Below are 20,563 nucleotides of genomic sequence, written 5' to 3'. Positions count from 1 at the left end.
CCCAAGGGCAGAACTGGCAGCAGCAGTGCTGGGGCTGAAAGGGCTTTGAGGTGTCAGGAGGAGGGGCCCACCATGCTGGCTGAGGGTCTGGACCCCTGCAGGTCACACCAGGCGTCGCATGGATCCTGCCCCTCCCCCCCAGGGGGGGGAGGTTCCTGGTCTGCACACCTGCTCCCAGATGCGGGGTGGAAAATCAGGGGAAGGACATCAGGGGGTTTTCTCGTCAAGCGCCCGAGGTCTTTTTCTCTCCTGTTGCTCACCGACTGGGACCAGAGATGGGGGACAGGAGAGCTGTCACACGGGTTGGTTTCTCCTCTTTCCCAAAGAGGTGACGATAAAACCACAAACACTCGTTTTCAAATCACATATGGCTCTTTGACCCCGTCAAATAACTTTATTCACACAACCGTCCCTTAATTTACAAAGTCTCAGTCATTCATACACATTAGGGGGATCCACAGTGTTCAAGGAACTTAAATATAATGTTTCATACCAACCCAAGTAAACCAAGTACAAAAAATATTTATATAAAGTTGTTCACACATAGGTCCTAGATTACCAGCTTCTGTGCAAAAAAAGAAAGAAAATAAAGGAAAATAGACCTAACTAGTATTTGAAACGAACGTTGAGCCTGGGTTAAAGTTTCCCCCGCCCCGGGGATGGCCCCATGGCTGTTAAATCACGGTGACGTACTCCCTGCTCTGACAGCAAGAAGCCCCTGGGGCACTCATCTTTAAAATGTCCCTAAATGAACTCCCTCCTGTGACCCCCTATAATCTTGGGGGGTGTGTGCTTCAGGCAGCCAACAGTGGGTTTGTCTCCTGATGGCTGTAGATACATCAAGCCTCCCATCACATCTCCCAGTGCCCCTCGGGAGGGCGCCTCTCCAAGCTGAAGTGGGCAGGATCGGAGCTCGCCCGTGTGGTCTGCAAGGTTGTGCCTCAGCCCTGGGCCCGGGCCCAACCATCTGAAGCCCTGAATAGCTCGAGCTCAGCTGGGGTCAGGTTGCCAGTTCCCAGGAGACTCCAGCAGCTGCCTGTCCAGGGGCCACCAGACAGACCGAGGGAGGGGAAAGGAATTATGCAAGGCAGTAACCTGAGGGCCCCACTTGAGTCCTCAGTTGTGTCCTCAGTGTGAGCGTGGGCACAGCAGGACCCAGGGTGGGAGGCACACTTGGAGGGCGGGGCTGGAGGCCCAGGGGACATGGAACGTGGTGAGGGCAGAGTCAGACTCCGGTTTCCCCAGGCTTCCAAGACACCCTGATGCCGAAACCCAGACAGCCATCCATTTCCTAAGGCGGCAAACAGCCTACAGCATGGAGAGGAGTCCCACAACATCAGCTCTTTTCCTTTTCTTATAAACAGACTCCAGCAAAAAAAAAAAAAAATCATCTTATTGCTCCAACACTGGTTCTCTAGGAGGTGACTGATATGTTAAGGAATAGAGAATCTTAAGGAAAGGAATGAGAGGTGGAGAATGTCCAGGGGCCAGACGGCCGTGAGGAAGATGGCGGGTGGTCCTAGCACCGCTGGGTCAGGGAGCAGAGGGAGTGCGGGGAGCGTCCCCACCATCTCTGCCTTTGTTCACTCCGGGGCCACCATGGGCAGTGCCATGACGGAGGCCAGGCCTGGGCTGTCCCAAGAGCCAACCTCCACCTAGTGTTGGGCACGGTTATCCTCTGGCTGTAAACAGGGTTATTTCTCAAGTAAACACGATACACTCCCTCGGGAAGGCAGCCGCGAAGGGCAAACCACATCTGGGCAGAGAGAATTCCCACACTCCTGTCCCAGCGCCTCTGGGGTGAGACAAGGCTGAGGCCCTCGACCTTAGTTTAGTTCCCAGTGCCCAGGAGCGGGCCAGATGGAACCGGTCTGGGATGAACCAACTGTGACATCCTCCTGGCTAGAGGTAAGAGGCAGGGATCTGCTAGGTAGTAAGTAAGAGGCAGAGTGCACCTGTCGGAAGCAGTTTCTCCATCCTCGGCTAAAGCTTCTAGAGTGCCCTGGTGGTGGGTGCGGAGAGGCGTGCCTGGCTGCAGCCCTCAGGCGGGGGGATGCTGGGGGCGTGACCCTCCCTGTGCGGCTATCTGTGAGAGTCGGAGACAGATGGACACAAGTGAGGAGGAAGAAACGTAGTCCCAGGGGCCAGGGGTCTGGTCAGGGAAGGCAATGGAATAAGGCACTATGATCTGTCTTGCTGATTCCTCTCACTTAGGGGAAACCGAGCTCAGAGCCATGGGACTGAGGCCCAGCACCTCGCTCCAACAGGCTACTCTTTTCACAGACTGAAGGAGAGAATAACTGACTTCACTTTAAGGTGTGGAAACTTCTAGAACTTGGTGGCACTGAGATGATGCACCACAGAGCTGCTGCCAGGCCCAAGACCCGGGTGGAGAGGGTGAAAAGGCAGACAGAAGTGTGGAAGGTGACCCCAGTGGGAACAGGTGGCAAGTGGCTGAGAAGGACGACAGGAGCCACCCAGGCCTAATCCACTGATTGGGCAGAGCCAGCACTTGCCAGGCGGCCTCCCACTGAGCTTCCTGGGTGCTTCCGGGCCCCAGAGTGAAGAGTGGGAGGGGAGAGGGGAGGGGGAGAGACAGGCACTTGGGGGCTACGGAGCCAGCCCTCAGGAGCTAGGGAAGGAGGGCTGTGAGTCCTACAAGGTAAAGGGGTGTGGAAGCTGGCTACTCGCAGGCTGCCCACCTCATACAAGAGGTACGGGCATCCTGGGACCTACAGGGGATACTCTGGTGCCAGGAGAAGTAACCAAGAGGGAGCATCGTGCTCCCAGACCTCATTCAGGCAGAGCAGAGAAGCCTGGGGAGGGCAGAAGAAAAAGAGAAGCAAACGGTAAGTAACTAGTTAGGCTCAAGCCCCCACTAAAGACAGAGCACAAACCACAGCCAGGGAGAGCTGAGGGTGTGGAGTTTGGGGACTGTTTTTCCCTTTTGCTCACGAGAGGAGAGAGAGCTGGGCCCAAGGGAAGGCGGGGTGGCGGGGTCGAGGAGTGTGCTCTGAAATTAGGGGACGCTGTGCTCCCAACCTCCCAGCTGTGGCTGAGTACACACAGAAGTCAGAAGAACTGAGAGACAGGTGACCACCAAGGATTTCAGCCGGGGAAGGGCAGGGCCCGGTTACCATCTGCAGCCCCGCTGCATCTTGCCAACCACAGCCAATCGTCTGCCCAGGAGGAAGCCTTGGCATCTGAGGGGCTTGAGAAAAGGCTGAGTGTGAGCGCTAATGTGGTGCTCACTGCTCCCAACCGCCCCCCCGCCCCCCCAAGCTGCAGGACAGGGACTGCTGCTGTGGGGGAGACCCCCATACCTCAACCACACACAAACTTCTATGCCCTCCAGCTATCTCCCCTATTGATCCTATGCTGGGTTTGAGAAAACAAGAAACAAAAATAAACACAAAGAACTCCCCCTCCCCAGAGACCCTTTCCTGGAGCAGCCCAAGTAGTGTGCCCAGGTGAGGAGGGATGGCACGGGACGGGCTCCTGTCCTTGTCCTTGCACAGAGCAGTGGATGCGGGGCTTGGAAGCCGCAGTGGGGGAGGCTGTGAGCGTCGTGGAGAGCAGAAGCTAAGCCACACTGACAGACACTGTTCGTGGGGTCCGAGGGCTCACAGCTGAGGAAGCACTGGGGTGGCCAACCCACAACTGGGCACTACAAGCCACAGGTGATGGCCCGTCACCTCCTTTGCCCATCAGACACACTGACACTGAAAGCGAGCACCTAGCAGTACGTTCCCGGGGTGAGGGAAATGGCACCTGACGCTGGCACCGTGAGTGATACCACGATACTCAGCACACAGGGCATGCCCTGTGCTGCAGTGACAGCCAGTCTAGGCCACCCACTTCTTATAGTGATAGTCACAACTGGATCCCAGGGACTCAAGCAGCCAGGGACGACCTGGATGTCTGATGGGCATGTGTGAGAAGATGATGATGCAGGAGCCAAGAGGTGAGGGGCTGAGCTACAGGCGCCTGCTGAAGACCCAGCGGTGTCCCAGGCAGGGGTTTGGCACGGCAGTTTTTTCCTGGGGACCTTTTTCTGGGAGGAAGACCACTAACAGAAAGGTAGGCTTGTAGAGCTGGGGTGGGATGACCACTCGACTGCCGGGAAGTGGGGATGGTCACCTTCTGTCCCATTCCCCTGACCCCTGCTGCCCACCAGAGCCCCGGATGGTAACGGGCAGCGGAGGGAATGGATTCCCACCACTGTAGGTCCTAGTGTGGCCTGGGGTTTCCAACAGCTTAAAGGGAACACGCCCTCAGTTTTAGAGCTTCTCGAGTTCTCTGGGCCAAACCCTGGTGTCGTCTGTTCCAGGTAGTTCTGTTTCCAAGGCCCGAGGGCCGGCCAGGAGCAGCCCCCCAGGGAGCCTGGCATCTGGTGGAGGGGTGGCCCAGAGGCTCCTTCCGTCTTCACGCCCGATTCCAGGAGAAATCCCCCCATTCTCCATGGAGAGGCAGGCCTTCTCCAGGGGAAGGGAGGTATTGTAAATGGAACTTGAGAAATGGGTAACGGGGAAAATAAAGGACAAAAAACAAAATAGCTCCCCAACCCCTTAAAAAATTAAAAATGAAACTTATACATATGCTTTGTCCATATTACATTTCTTTAAAGAAATTGGTGCCTGTCCGCAGCAGAGCTTCTGCTCCGTTGAAATCTCAAATCGTTTAAATTAAAAAAGAAATAGAAAGGAGAAGTAAAAGAGAAAGACAAAAAACACAACAAGTTAAGCACAACGGAAGAAGGGGGAAAAACCCAAATGAAAGCTTCACATTGCTGGAGACCCGGCTGCCGGAGGTCGCCAAGGCCGAGCCGCCGCCTGTACCCTCTGCCGTCCTCGGTGAAGAGACTGGGTGAGACTGTGGGTCCCGAGGATCAACCTGGAAGACAGAAGGCAAGGAATGAGTGGACGTTGGGTCAGTGGGCTTGGGGTGCCTCCAAGCTCCAGGTCTCCCGCCAGGTGCCAGCACCCAACCTGGGCGAGCTTGGGTTTGTCATATGCTGGGCACTGGGGTTTCTAAACACTTTATCTGAAGCCAGGTGAGCTTCACTGTCGCCACCCTGCTGCAGCCACACGTCCTTACTACTCAGAGAAGGAAACGGAGGTGCAGGCGAAGTAGCATGCCCAAGGTCATATGGACTGAGGGGCACCCCTGGCTGGGAGCCCACACATACAACTCTGATCATGAATCCTGTGCCTAATGGCTACTTGCACTGCTTAAAAAAAAAAAAGAAAGAAAGAAAGAGCCCCCAGACCCTAGCTGTCTGTCCTCACAGGACTCGGAGGCCCTGGTTCCCCTCATACTTCCTCCCCCTCCTCTAACTGTGCTACCCTGAAACTTCAAAGCAACTCTCGTGAGTTAACCCACTTTGAGAGGCAGGAAAAGTGAGGCTCAGGCCTCTGAGAACCTCTACTAGGGTGGACAGCTAAGGTCCTTCTGTCTTAGGAGAGGCCAGGGTCCCACGGCCAGAAGCACTGCTGGACCCAGAGCCATGTGCCGGGTGGGTCCCTCACTGCCGTGGTGAGGACCAAGGTTCTGAAGCTAGAACCTGAGGCTGAGCCTACCGGGTTCTGCCACTGGACTGTGGACAAATTTAAGTCCTGGTCCTCTGTTTCCTGGTCTCGTCGCCTGTACCTAAATCATAGGTTATTATGAGGACCAAATGAACGAACACATGTAAAACTTAGAACAGTGCGCCTAGCTCTGTTATTATTGGCTATTATTTGGGAATCAGTGGCCTTGGCACTGGGCCTCAGGAACAAGACAAGCCACCTGCCCTTCAGGGACCGGTCCGAGTGGAGGCCTAGACAGCACACCCCTGCAGAAAGTACCCCCGGGCGACCCGCACGCTGGCCCAGCTTTCCCAGTCTGAGCCTGGTCAGCGCCAAGTGCAGCCCTATCCCAGGCAGGGTGGCGCCAGGGCAGCAACGTCCCATCCCAGAGTCTCGTAAGTCATCTAAGGGCTTCAAGGTGCCCACTCTCCCCTGGACAACCGCATCAGACAAGCCTTTCATCGTGTGCATGACATCCCCCCACTGGCTTCAATGCTCTGTAAGTTCTTTGCTGTGTGGGGGGTGCGTCCTTCCAGCCCAGCCCTTCCCACCACTGCCGTCCCCCGTGCCCTCTGCCAACACTGGCTGTCGTCCTCTGGTCCTGGCCAGTCCTTATGAGCAGCAGTGGGGTACAGTGAGATCTAACAGTGTATGTCCTGTCAGCCTCAGTTTCCGCCTGAGAAACAGTGGGAGGAACTAAAAAGGACCTGGCCCAGAGCAGGGACTGAAGTACTGGATGTGCCCATCCTCTGCCAGCCATCCGTGCCCACCGGAAATAAAAATGCTGTTAGATTCAAACAGGCCGCCAACACCGCCTACGGCGGGCTGGGGTGTCACGAGAAGGGCGCGTCCTTCACTGGGGGAGCACAGCGAAGCCTCTGGAGAGCAGCCTGCCAGCGTGCTTCCAGAGCCTCGGCCGTGCTTGGACCTGCAGACCCCGTGATTCCACTTCTGGAAGTGCAGCCTGACCAGGGCCCCCAAACACAAGGAAGACTCCATGAAGATGTTCGCTGAGGTGTGTTTAAATTACGAGGCGACCACCCACAAATCTGAAAACAAGGGATGTAAGCGAATGACCCATCCACTCGATGACAGTCACGGGGGAAGTGAGAAGGCTGCGTGGCATTCCAAACTGCGCTGCGGCCGAGGCACTCCACTGGGCACAGCGGGGAAAACGCAGGCTGCACGCTCTGCGGCTCACAGCACGGCCCTAACCACGTACAACACAAAACCTCCAAATATAGGGGAGTCCAGCCACAGCACACCACACTGTCGCACTGGTCAGGGGTGTGTTTCTTCCCCTGTCCCGTTTTCCTCTGTAGTTTCAGTACTGGGCACATGTCAGGATAAGATGTCTGACTCTATAAGGGACAAAACCAAGCACTCCAGTCCACAGGGGTGGCCGGCAGCTGCGACACAAGGTCCGGGAGCAGCGAGCAGTCCAGGGAACCAGCCCCGGGGCTTCTCTGGGCTCTTCCACACACAGTGGACACGGGAACACCCCACCAGTCAGACCTCAGAGGTGAGACTGTGACCCCCTCCTCAGCTGCACAGGCGAGGTGACCTGCGTCTGTGTGGGGTAAATAGGGACAAATGATGAAGGCACCGGAAAGGTGTTTGATCTGGAAAGAAAACCCTGGATTTCTCAGGCCCAACCTTTTCCTCTGCTGCTTCTGTGTCCCTGCCTGTCAACAAAACCCAATGGTGGCCTTGCACCTCAGTTTTTGACTCAAAAAAAAAAAATCATCACACGCATGTCCCGTGATGACCCAGCAGACTCCTCACTTCCGGCTTTGCTCAGCATCCTTCGCCCTGTGCTTTCAATGGACAAAGCAGAGCACCAAGGAGACGAGGGGAAGGGACCTAAGACCCTTTAAGTCCTTGTGCGCTATGATAAGAAAAGTCCATTGGACTGTATGGTCGTGTGTGATCTGCTCAGATAATCTCTGGGACCAGGTAAGACCTTTCAACACTGCTCTGCTCCCTCCCCAGGTAGAACCCAAGCTAAGATACCTCCTCAGGAGGGTGGCCACTGGTAGCAGAGGCAGTGTGACCTAGGAGGCAGAGAGACTCAGACCAGAGTACCTTTTACACACTGAACTGGCAGAACGGAGTGTGACAGCAGAAAGTCAAACCAACAGCACGGTCCTCTGCAAGAGCTCCTGAGACACCAGCGTGTAATGACCACTGTAATCACCAGGTCCCCTGTCAGGCATCAAGGCTGACACTTCCCGCAGGCTCTTCCGCCCTCCCTCCAGCTTTGGCACTGGCTCTGGCCCTCCCAGAAGGTCTGCTGGCCTCACTCTGTGGGCAGGGACAGGGAAAGGAGAGGGTACTCTCTTCCACGGAGTCAACCTGGACTTTGAGTCTCTCCCCCGTCTCCCTTTAGAGAAGGCACAGCCTTCCAGGGAGCCAGTGGCAGAAACCTCACTGGAAGATGGTGGGGGCCCTTTCCACGGCCATGAACAGGAATACTCAGGCTGAAGCAGCAGCAGGCCCTCCCAGGCACTTGGAGGGTGTTCGCACCTCAGCCCAGAAAGGCCGTGCCTCAGCTCCCTAACTGCCCCGGCTGGTCTTCACTGCTCCCTTACCAGGTTCCACCAGCCAGGGCTTGACTGGTCTTTCAGTGGAACCGCCCCCCCACCCCGCTCTGACCAGAGTCCTCCCTAGAGGGCAAAGCCGCACCCACTGGGCACAAATGGCAGCGTGATAAACCTAGAGGTGGCACTGGCAGCACGATCTTTCACTTTCCCGACCGTTGCATCTGATGCGGGTGGATTTGCCCATTTTGAGGAGGAGGCCTGGAGAGGTGGAGCAGTGCGGCCACATCACAGAGCTGCTGAGCAGCAGAACCGGCACCAAATCCAACTGCTGCAGCCACTTCACCACCCAAAGTCTTCCCACTATGGGTGTCTGTCTGTGCTTTCGAAGCCGGCTCAGCCAGTGGTTTAAACAGCCTGCACTTCAGATGGTCTTGAGATGGCAATGGTGTCAGCGATCAGGGAAGGTGTGCTGGCCCATTCTGCCCTTTCTCATGTCAGCTCTCGGACCAATTCCCTCAGCACATCTGACCGCCTTATTCCTCTGTAATCATCACCAATCAACAGCAATCACTTGCCAAGCATTTCACATGTGCCAGGCATGTTCTATGTAGATAGAATGCTTCACATGTGACAACTCAGTCATGCCTCCTACGGGAGCAGGAGGCATGCTCCCGTGAACTCTACCGTCAACTCTCCTACGCTGCTTTCCACTCACTGTGGTGCAAAATGGACCAAGTGTTTTACACCTACCGCCTCACTTCACCCCACAAACCTCGGAGGGAGGAGCCGCAGGCATTCCAGGTTTGGCGATGAGGAAATGGGAGCTCAGAGAGACCTGCAAGGCTAGTAAGTGGGAGAGGAAAGGGTTTGAACCTGGGTCTGCTGGGTCTGTCTCAGTCCAAAGCTCCTGCTTTTAACATGTAACTTTTAAGGTAAAATCCCCTCCCACCGAGACAAGAAGAGCTTACTCAGAGTTTAAAATCCATGTAAGCCTTTCATTTACAGACACACAAGGAAGAGGGCTCCCGGAAAGGCCACTGACAGTGTGGAGACCACAAGCTGGGGAGAGCTGCGGTGGGAGCAAGCGGTGATGGGGCTGGGGGCCAGTGAGCTCACACCAAAATGAAGCCGTCTGGCTGGTGTGCTCATAGACCAAAGCACAGCACGGACTCCAACTGCGGCACTGCTGGGTGGGCAGCCGAGAACTCACCCTTACCTAAATTCTCCCCGCAGCCCTGTGTGGTGCATCATCGCTGCAGCTACTGATACATTTGATGTGCCAGACACCAGGCAAGACTTAATATGCAATGCTTCCTTACGCTTCCTTTGTCCAAACAAAGGACCACATAGGAATTCTCTCCATTCTACTGACAAACAAACTGAGGCTCAGGTATTCATTTTCAGCCTACCATGCTGTGGAGGCACAGAGGCAAAGGTAATCCCCAGGTCACAGAGGGCAGGTCTCCGAATAAATAGGATTAGCTTCAAAATAAGTCATTCTTCACTTGTTTAACACACCGAACAAAGCAGCTGGCTTTTCCTACTCAGCTATCAACATGCCAGCCCTTGGGCAGTGCAGTGGCCCCAGCACCACTGTCAATTCCAATCTGTCAGAGGGACCCAAGCCAAGCTTTCCAATGCATCCTTCCTCTCGGGCTGAGCTCGCGGCAGAGGTGCTAGGAACAGGGCAAACCAGGGCCTGTGCTGTGAGCAGCCCCTGGCACGGCATACGGGGGCCCTGCTGTTGGGGTAAGAAACATGGAGGTAGAGGAGACAAATGGGGTCACAGCGCTTTCCGTCTTCAGGTCTACAGAAGAGGCACGATGTGAGGGAACAAGAAACAGAAGCTCACAGGTTATTAAAGCACACCCACCAGGCGCTTCAAGGCAGCCACGTGCTCTGCAAGGCCGGGGGCACTATGGTCTCTGAGCCCTGTCAAGAGACCAAAAACCCAGGTAGAAATCTAGGAGCAGGTCCTAAACTGGGGATGAGGGGAGCATCTTTCAGAGAGCATGTGTCACAGAACGGCAGAGAGGGGGTGCTCTGTCAAGGACATGCGCTTTGGAGTAGGGAGAGCTAAAGTTCACATCCCAGTTCTACCAATCACTAGCTTTGACCTTGTTACCAAGCCAGGGCCCCCAAGCCCGCTTTCTCAACTCAACATGAGGCAATACCTGCCTCGCAGGGTGTTCAGCCCAGTGGCAGCATTTACAGTCAGCATAATGACGCACACAGGGTTACTGGACTTAAAAGTTGTGATGGCAGCTTTATATGACACCCAAAAAACCAAAACCAAAACCAGACCTCACAATCATCTTGGGCTCAGGCAAAAATTCCAGACAAGACAACTCGGCCACAAGCCGGCCTTCTCTCGAGGTGGCAGCCTTTCTGCTTTGGCACCAGCCACTGATCTGGACATGCACCCCACCCGTCCCAGTCCCCAAACCTGTCCCTGACTGTCTGCTCAGGTCGCACGCACCTCCCCGCAGGAAGCAGTCCCTGAGGAGCCAGGCTCCAGTGAGCAGGCACAGAATGGCCACAGGCCCCCCACTAACTACCCCCTAACCGCAAGCTTCCTGAAGGCCAGGGACAGTCTGCTGCCTCGCTTCAGGGTGCTAAGCACAGGGGCTCCAATACTGGGTGATCGCTAGGAACCGGGAGCTGGGACACGGAAATAAAAAATTTATGAACTTCACAGCATCATTCAATCAGCACAACAGAATTTTAACATAAAAAATATGGTTATGAAAATCCCTGCTTTTGCTTCAGGGGCAGGGAGGGCCAGGCCGTTTCTCCAGGCTTCAGCAGCGGTCGGTATTTTTCTCCCACCCTACACCGCACCACGCCCCCTTGTCACCTTCAGAGCTGGGAGGGAGACTTGAGGCCCGAGGGGTGACGGGCTTTCCTAGGAGCAGCAGCTGGAGAACCAGGAGGCTCCCTCTCCATTCCAGCTCTCTCCACTACTCCTTCCCTCACTTTCTTTCCATCCGGGCCGCTCTCAAGGGGAAAGCTGTCAGCTTCACGTGGAGCCTGAAATACTGGTGTGGCCAGTTGGAGCTGACCTGGCCTCCGAGATGTCCCTGAGCCTCAGTCAGTCAGAGTAAGAGCTTAATGAGGGCAGTTAGGAGTGGAAGACAAGGGTTCGGCCTCAGCTCGGCGGACTCACCCAGATCTTACAGACCCACCATGGCGGCCTCCTGCCAGGCCCCTGCAAGGTAGTAAAAATGCCCACCAACTCTCCTTGGCTGCCAAGTGGCTCACGAGACGGTGGTGTCAGGCAGGCAGGCTCCCACACTCACACTTAAAACCTGAGTGTGACAGGCGATGGGGGTGGGGCAACCCTGAGAAGAACTGAGCTCCAGCCCCTGCAGCCAGAGGGAGGTCCAGCCCCTGCCTAAGAAGCCAGCCCTCCCACCTTCCACACCCTCTTCACCTGCTGGGGTGTGTCCAGACTTCCCAGAGAGGGGGCCTGTCGCCCAGGCTGTGACAGCACAAACACAAGGGCAGCACCCTACTATGAGCCAGTGAGGTGCAATGCAGAGAATGACAAGGGATTTGCCTGGTGGTGACAGCAGGGGGTGGGGAACCTGGCTCCCCGGGGACAGCATTTCTTCCTGTGCCAAGCAGAGGCTTAGGACCAGGGCGGAGGTCCTCCACCTGGGGTCCTTCCAAGGTCACACAGTCTGCAACCCCCTGAAGGCACACGAAGAAGCACAGAGTGTAAGTCCCATGAGGTTTTTTTTGAGAATACCCCCAAAATTCAGATTCTGAGAACGGCCCATGACACAAGGAATACTGAGGACTAAGAGGATACCTGTGGGCTCCTTACCAACAACTCCTACCAGAATCAGCACAAAAGGGCCCTGACAAAGGGGTGGCAGCAGCACCCGTGGGGCTGGGGCCAGGGTGGTGGGGGAAGTGCTGCAGGGCAGGCGACTTCAACCCCCTGCACCACAGCCCTTCTCAGCAGTGGGAGGGTGACCTCCTTCCCCCTGAGACCCCCCTTAAAGCAGACGAAGGCCACTGAGAGGAGCTGGCCTCTCTGTGTCAGCTGAGCTTGACCCACTTACCACAATGAGGACACTCTTGTGGAAACAAGGGGCAGGTCCAGTGGACAGCAGTGACGGGCTGAGGGGAAGGGAGCAAGTGGAGCTCAAAGCCACGCACACAGATGCCAGCTTTACCCCAAGTGCAACTGGCAGCCCAGTCAGGGTCGTGAGTGGCTCTGCAGGAACTGGAGCCAACGGTGATCATGTTGTCACCACTGCTAACTTGCTTAATATTGTTTTAAACTTTTCAGTTCCTTGGAGCGCGCTGCCAAAATGCTAGGATTGAAAAGTTTGCCAAATGCACAAAAATAAGAATCGCAGGGCAAAACCTAAGATTTAGAGACTTGGAGGTCTCGCTGGTGACCCACAACCAGCAGGACGCACCCCTAGTCATCACACCTACTGAAAGGCATTGAAAGCTGGTTTTTCTGGCCTTGGAAGCCCCACACAGAGGCCCTTAGGGCACTGGGGTTGGTGCTTTCCCCAAGCACCGTGGCTGGTAAACAGGTAAGGGTGGGACTCACTCAAAACAAACTAAGGGGGAACGGTTTTGTCTCTAGCAGCAGCCCTAGTAATTAGCAGGAGGCTACAGGGATATCTTTACTAATTCCCTTCCTCAACCTGTTAAGAGTGGGGATGAAATGAAAGCTGCCAACTGTCTCAACTGGCCTCCAAAGAGACCGGAGGTTCAGCTGCAGCTTCTGCGATCAGCAGAGAAAGGGCTCCCAGCAGAGGCTGGGCTCCCGAAGGAGTTCTCCTGTGGGCCCTTGCCAGGAGGAGAATGTCTATGGTGCAGCTACTGCTAAAGGGGAGAAGTCACTCTTCCATCCGGGGACAGGACAATTTGTGGTTAGAAAAGGAAAGACTCACACAAGGTCATGCCCCAAGCGGTCTGGGCCAAAGGAGACCATATGGACTTCTGGTTAGAGCAACCAGCCCAAAGCCCCCCACGCTGAGGGGAACTCAGCTGGGGGCACTAGCTAAGGGGCTTGGAGCTCTCTTAGGAAAAAGAAGGGCGTGGAGAATTACTCAAGAGAACTGAAGGGAAAATGGATGATTGGCCTGTGAGGATTTGGCAAAAACAAACAGGATGAGGGCAACACACAGAGCCACCACGACTGCTCTCTCTCCCTGCACGCAGGGACTCCGGGGGGGGGGGGGGCCTTTGTATTTCTTGTACATTCCATCCTCGCAACAGTGAGCTTCAGTGTTAAGTGAGTGTCAGGTATCGGCCATGGAAATGACCCCAGAAGTTGGGTGACTTAAGTCACCCAGATAGTAAGTGACTGAAAGCTGTGATGTAAACCTAGGTTTCTCAGCACATCAGGTACAAAAGCAAGTCTCTCAACGTCCTGGCACAAACATGGAGACAGAGGGTTTCTAAGTGCCCCAGTCAGTTGTGCCCTTTCTCCCTCCGCGGGCCGGAAGGTGCCGGTGCAGCCTCACACCTCCTGAAGGCTGGTGCCGTCAGTTTGGCGTCAGGCTGGCATCACGTCTCTCCAGCCCCCGACCAAGGGGCTGACAGTTCTCCCGGCACTGCAACTGACTCATCTGCCGAAAATATAGCTTTCCACCCCACCCCACCCATCCACCCCCACCTTTTTACAGGATGAAGTTTACTCCCCTTAGGCTGACATTCAAGGCTCTTGGCAACTTCGTGCTATTCTGCTCTCCCACTTCAGCTTCTGCGGGAACCAACCCAAACGGCCTTCCACACCCCGCTCTTTCCACAAACTCCCAATGTCTGCCTTTGCTCGTGCTGCGTCCCCTCATCTGTTCTCCTCTCTTCGGGGCCATCTTAAGCCACACGTCCTCCACATTGCCACCACTTCCTTCTTCAGCAAAAAGCCCACATTCCCTTCTGTGAGCTCGTGGGAGTGCAGAGACAGTCCTGAGCCCCCATGGACTTGCCAGCGAGACCTATTGTCAGATGCTCATGAAATGGCCACAGCGCCAGAGGGCTCCAGCCAGGTCCCCAGGGGGACAAACCACGTCCTCTCTGGAGTGGGGAGGACGCCACACCCAGCACACAAATGAGGATTCAACAAGCTAACAAACAGGGGAGAGTATGAAGTCTGGCAAATAACGCAGGCTCAGTGACTTCAAGTGAGAGAGAGGTGTCCATCCCTCCCCATACCACGTGCACAAAGACTCCAGGCTGTGCAGGCTTAGTCCCATCCCAAAACCAAAAGAGCGCACAGGAGACCACCAGCAAGCTGCAGAAGCTCTCACTGAGCATTCGCTAACCCAGTGCAAGAAAGACCCCAACTCTCCTGGGTGCCAGGGAAGCAGACGTGGTGAACAGGCAGGCAGGGCCGGCGGCCACCCTGTGCCCTATGTATAATTCAAACCAAGGGTGGAAGGAGAGCTGAACTGAAGGGCTGACTTTGAAGTCCCTACTCCACTAGTTAAACATCGAGTGCAGGATATGGGGCCCCTGGTACTTGTGCTTAGAAATTCAAAGGCATCTGGAACCAGAGGTCTGCGCCCTGCCCCTGACCTCCTTTCCTTAATCCAAAATTAAAAAGTACTTCTCAATTTATAAATTAAAGCGGCTCTCAGAATCAATTCTATAACCAGTAATTGTGGTCCTGATGTTACATAACCAGTTAAAAAAAAACAGAGTGGATGCTGGTGCTAGGAAGCTGCTCTTTGGCAGAGCCAGCAGCCTGCCCACGTGACAAGCCACACTGCACGGGCTCGCAGCTCTAAGAAGCAAAAGTAAACACCAAACGGCAACATGCTATGTTCTTGAGACATAATTATAGCATATGCAAATGGAGACAGAGAGCTAGAGACATCAGTCACCTAATGAGAAGCTAATTACAAGGGGAAGAACAAAACACAGACAGATCTACCATCAAATGAAGGCCGTGAATGCAGCCCTGGGTCTCAGGAGGTCACTCGGAGTCCAGGAACGCACCCTATATTCAGCTCCAAATTTGGGACTCAAGGGCCCTTCAAGAGGGCTCAATCACCTACAACTCACCAAACGCCTTCCAAAAGCCTCCTTCTGCAGTGTCCACTCTCTCCAACAGCTCTGCCCTGCTGCCCAGTGACTCAAGCCACAAAGAAGGGAGGTACCCCTGCGTCCCCCCTTCCTTACCCTCCTAACAGTCCACTGGCGAGCCCTTTAGAAGTCTCCAAGCCACACCATGCATTCAACTCCCTCTCTCTGCTGTACCATCCACCCTGACCTGGAAAACTGCAGCTCTGACTGGGCCTCTGGCTTCCAGGCTCACCTCTCCCCATCCTACTGACCAGAGCCGCAGTGATCTGCATGGGTGAAAATTGGGTGGGAAAGCCGCTGTTCAATGACTTACCATGATCTATAAAGCTCGGCATTAGTGGGTGCCTGCTGCCCTTGCTCTTGCCAGTTCCTTGCCCCTCTCCTTGGCAGAAGCCGCATCCTTCAGGCCTTAGTTCCAATGGCCCTTCCTTGGAAAGACTTCCCCTGACCATCTTGGGCAGGCCCCTACTTTCTATTTCCTCCATCCATACACACCTGAAATTGGAGCTGTAGTTTTCCTGTATGACATGAACTGAAGTGTAAATGCCTACAGGAGCCTTGGCTGGTGTGGATGAATGGACTGAGCGCTGGCCTGTGAACCACAGGGTTGCCAGTTCTGTTCCCAGTCAGGGCACATGCCTAGGTTGTGGGCCAGGTCCCCAGTAGGGAGTGTATGAGAGGCAACCACACATTGATGTTTCTTTCCCTCTCTCCCTCCCTTCCCCTCGCTAAAGATAAACAAATACATGCCTCAAAGACAGGTACCCTGTCTGGTATTTCACTGACACACTGCTAGCACCTACAACATAATCAATGCAAAATTAACACGCCCCTCTGGGAGAGGTGTTCATCAGGGGGCCTGGGGTGGAAAGCACACAAACCCGCACCCATTCTGAGACAACACTTCCAGCTTAGTAACAGCATGGCAGAAACTGGTAGAAAGGACAGCGGGAGTCAACTGCTGTGGAGCGCCTACTGCGCTCCTAGGCTGGCTTTACGTTCATTTTCTCCTGACTCTTCATGAAAATCCTATTGGTAAGTGTCAGCAACCCATCTGATAAATGAGGACTCCCAGGTTCAGAGAGATGCCTAAGGGTTGAATGGAGTGAGGTCAGGAGTTAGCTTCCTCTCATGGCCCATGCCAGACATGCAGCAGGTGCTCAATACCTGCCTGTGGAACGAACAAGCAAGTTTTCCAGTCTGCTTCAAAGCCATGTCTAAGACTCCATGTGGAGACCTGGGCCCTCTCTGTGTGTCCTGTGGCTGCCCCCTGCCCTATGCCTTGCTGCCCCGCAAACATCCCTTCCTACCACAGGGGTTCACAAGGGGACCTGCTACTCCTGATGGTACTCGCCTGAGATGCTCACTGTTACTACAGTCAAAGCCCACTGCCCCAGGGCCAGGGGAGTCCACGAGAAGTCTGATGGTCTCTTCCACCTTTTTTCGGGAGCTGGCGGCCACAGGGCCTCCCCTCATCCGCACTAAGGGAGAAACTAGGTGAAAGCCAGGAGTCCCCCTCCTAGAACCACATCCACCGTGGAACTGCGCATGTGCCAGGGCTCAGGGACTGGGGAAGAGGGGGCCAAAAGTGGTCCTTTGGGTACTCAGGTTTTCTGGATGAGAAAACCATGGCTGAGGAGTGACTTGCCCAAAGTCCCAATGCTAGGTAACTACAGAAGACGGAGCCAGGATTAGAACCTCATGGGCTCCCAGCTCTTAGGCCTAGATCCAAGCTCTTTGAGGGCAAAAGGGTAAGAGGCAAGGTCATGGACCGTGAGTCTAACAGTGGATAAGGGGGCGGGTGGTGCCTTTACCCTCTGCCAGTTTCAGACCGGCATGCAGCGACATCACTGAGGTCGTTGCACACCCCTCCCTGGAAACAGGCATTTCTAACCAGGTCCCGGGGGGCACTGCCAGCCTGGGGACCACACTTTGTGCTAAGGTTTGTCACTGGCACTGTGCATGTGTGAGGGGTGGGAGCTAGTGAGGAGGAGCCAGGAGGAGTGTGGCAATAGCGTGTCAGTACCTTCAAGTTCACAGCACAGAACCAGATCTGTTAAGCAGAACCCTTCTTACTCATGACGTCTGATGAAACGGAAGCAATCTTTCTAACCAGGGTTAAACCTGACTGCAGACCCTGAAGGCTCACCTCTGGGTCTGCCCACGGCGTAACAGCCGAACTCAGTAAAATCTCAGGGCGGGTGGGAAACTGGAGTTCTGGGGACAGCTGTCCCCCACAGCCAGAGGTCTTCTGAAACACAGGGCTGGAGTGACTCCCCTCCAAAGGCTCTGTCTGCGTCGGTGGTGACATCTGGATTTCAGTTTAGGGGTACTGGCCTGAACGCCCAAGTCATTTTTTTTAAAAGGCAAAAGTCACCCTGCTGTTTGTCTGGGGTGTGGTATACTCATGCTCATTTGTGCCGCCCCATGCAAACCAAGGGCTCCTTCCAAACATTCATCAAACCCAAGCAGACAATCTGGTTACTAACAACAAATGAGTCTTTACTATGACTCCAGCCTCCTTTGTCTGGTACGGGGCTGAGCCGTGCTGAAAAGGCCCGTGTGTTCTGCCAAGGCCTGACAGCGCCACGCTCGCAGTCCACGCCTCAGATCTGCCCTGGACTGGAGCTTTCCGGAGGACATGTCTTAGACATGTCTAAAAAACCAGAAAGGCAAAAACACAAGGGTACTCCACATGATATGTCAGGGTTTCCTTTTCCCAAAATGACAGAAGTAAATGCAGAACGAGCCAACTGGCTCACATCATCTGAGACTTGCCTCAGGGAACAGACGGTCAATACTAAACTCCAACAAGACGCACCAAAGCCCACCTGCCTTCCACTCCTACTACCGCACCACGCCTCGGAATCACAACCATCATTCGGAATCAAGGAATCAAGGCCATCATTCCTAAGATCACCTGCCTGGGACCATGTCCAGCTCCTCTGTGCAGCCAGCCAGAGGGTACAGAAGCATCTCCATGTTCCTCGCCAGGCTCTATGGGGTGCCTGGGTGGGTCTGCTCTGTACCTCCAGAGTCTCTCGACAACACTTTCTTTTCCAAAGAAACAAAATATAGATTCTGACCGGTGTGTGACGCAGGCCGAGTTATAGCTCTCCCCTGGCACCTCTAACACAAAGTGAAATTCCTTTAAGTTGGGAAATTCATGGCAGTACTTCATGGTATTGATTTATCATAAGTGTAAATGTAGCTGGCAGTCTTAAGGCCCGCCACCATGCCTCTGAATCCTAGAAATGCTGCAGGAGGTCTCCGTTCCTCCGATTCTGTAACACCACTGAGGACTTGCTGGTGGCAATGGAATGAGGGGCTGGGAGCTTATCTATTGCTGCCTTCGTTTTTCAAGACAGAGCCCCGGGGAGTCTCCCCATGTCCTGGGCCTAGAATGCATCTCTGGCTGGGAATGTCCCCATGAGAACAGGACCTTTCCCCGTTGCTGTCTGAGTCCTGTACCCACAGAACCTCAGTGTGCCAAGGCGAGTTTCTGATAGAAACTGAGATGTGCCCTCTTCACTTACTTGGCCACAAAGGTGCCCTTAAACCCACCTTCAAGAACTAGCCCGCCTCCTCCAGAAGCTTTCCCTGCACTCTTGCCAGGCTTCCTGTACGCCTCCAAGTCACACCTACTGCAACGAAGTGTCCACATCCCGCCCGCACTGCCACCCTGAGCTCTGAGAGGGCATGCTGCGCTCTGCACGGTCAGTGCCTGCACCGGGCAAGTGCCTGCCATGGCCAGGAGGGCTCCTGCTCGCCAGACCCGCCTGGGCCCCCCGTCTTTCACCACCGGGCTGGAGGCAGCAGCCCCAGCAACAGGCACAAATGAGGAAATCCCTCGCTTTAGTCAAGATTCAATACATAAGCCAGACGTGTCAGGAGAAACCCGACAACCCTGCCATTTTGCTTTGAGACCTCACCAACCTCAAACACCCAGGTCATGTTCACCTGGCACGGACCTCGGCTAAGACACTGGGGGACAGAGAGAGACATCAGGATGCCTTTGGGCCACACCAGAGGCCCTTCCTGTACAAAGGCCACAGTCTGCTGTCAGGATCGCTGGTGCCAGTGCCATACTGCCTGCCACCACATGGGGTGTGGTCTGAGTCTCCCACTGCCCAGTCTTGTCTTGGCAATTCTGACGTCTGCCTGCGTATGTGGCTTCTGCTGATTGTTGCCTGACTCTTGGTTATCCCAGCCTTGCCTCCCCTGCCCATGCTTGAGGCTGCATCCATGTGACAGCGGAGGAATGGACACATAGGCGACCTCACCCAAAAAAGCAGATGGTGGCCCTGCTGTGGGGTGCTGAGATCAGCTGTCAGACCCCAAAGGACGCCCATGGGGCAGCACTGCCCACTAACACGTAGGGGGCCACCTCTGCAATGCCATTTGGAGGGGAGCTCAGAGTCTGCCTCAAAATATAAACCCATCAAAAGCTGCTTTTAAAGAGGCTGCAAGAGGCAGAATGAACAGTAGAATTTCCAGCCAGGTACCTTGTCTCAAATCCCGACTCTCAAAACCATAGGAAAGTGATTCTCAGCTTTCCCAGCAGCAGAATGATGGCAGGTACCAGGGCGGTTACACAGATGGCTGTGACAATAATGTGTGTAACGTACTTAATTCACGGCTGGAGATAGAAAGGGCAGGACCTTTGCCCTGCACAAGTCAGGGGGTGCCTCAAAGCAGGTTTTCACACCAGGAGCTGATATGGTTGGTGGGAGTTTCCGTGTGTCCCTGGGGTAAGAGGAAATGGGAGTTGGAAGGACCCAACCATCAGGCAGCTTTGCTCACGGATGATTACAAGAGCTATTTTGGTTTGTCCAGAGGGAGCCTGTCTAGGCTGGAAGGAGCCAAAGGTGCCCGGGAGATGGAAGGTGTGAGCAGCAGCAGCCCTGGGGCAGTCCTGTCCCTCTACAGATGCTTTGATGTCCTGCTGGGCTGCAAGGGACAGATTCTCCCTGGGGGCCACCAGCCACATTACATAACCTACAGCTCAGCTTCCTTCTGTTGATGCAGCAGGAGCAGACCAGAAATGGCAACAGCAGGGGCGAAAGCTGCTCGGGAGAGCTGCCTGACCTTACGAACACTGGCCTTCCCGACCTGGGCCAACTCCCAGAAGACACCGGTACACAGACCAGGCCCCGCAAGACGTCCTGTATGCTAGTTCCTAGGGCTTCCAGGTCTCCACAATGGAGGCTGAGCTCTACATTCCCGGGGACGGGGAGGCAAACCCTCTGGATCTTCACTCACAACCGGCCCCTCAGGTACAGCTGCGTGAGGTCTGGTGAGAAAGGGTAAGGCAAGGCCAGGACGTCCATTCTACAGACAGGAACTGGGAGGCTCAGAGGTTCCAGGTCTGCTTGGATCAAAGCAGTCACGATC

At 54.9% G+C, this 20,563-nt stretch overlaps 1 protein-coding gene across 2 annotated transcripts in view; it reads right to left on the bottom strand.

Moving 5' to 3' along the window:
• Positions 1 to 353: 353 nt before the first annotated feature.
• Positions 354 to 20,563, bottom strand: part of STK35 (serine/threonine kinase 35) — a 42,207-nt gene continuing 21,997 nt past the window's right edge. For both annotated transcript variants that reach the window (XM_037044300.1, XM_037044301.1), the window contains exon 4: positions 354 to 4,893. The gene's annotated coding sequence lies outside the window, so the exon portion shown is untranslated. The remainder of the gene's footprint in view (positions 4,894 to 20,563) is intronic.

This window comes from Sturnira hondurensis, unplaced genomic scaffold (genome assembly GCF_014824575.4).
Source record: "Sturnira hondurensis isolate 20B ecotype Veracruz unplaced genomic scaffold, ASM1482457v3 Scaffold0004136, whole genome shotgun sequence".
In the NCBI taxonomy this organism is placed as follows: Eukaryota; Metazoa; Chordata; class Mammalia; order Chiroptera; family Phyllostomidae; genus Sturnira; species Sturnira hondurensis.
Note: the sequence above shows the minus strand (reverse complement) of the source record. Positions and strands in the feature narration are given on the sequence as shown.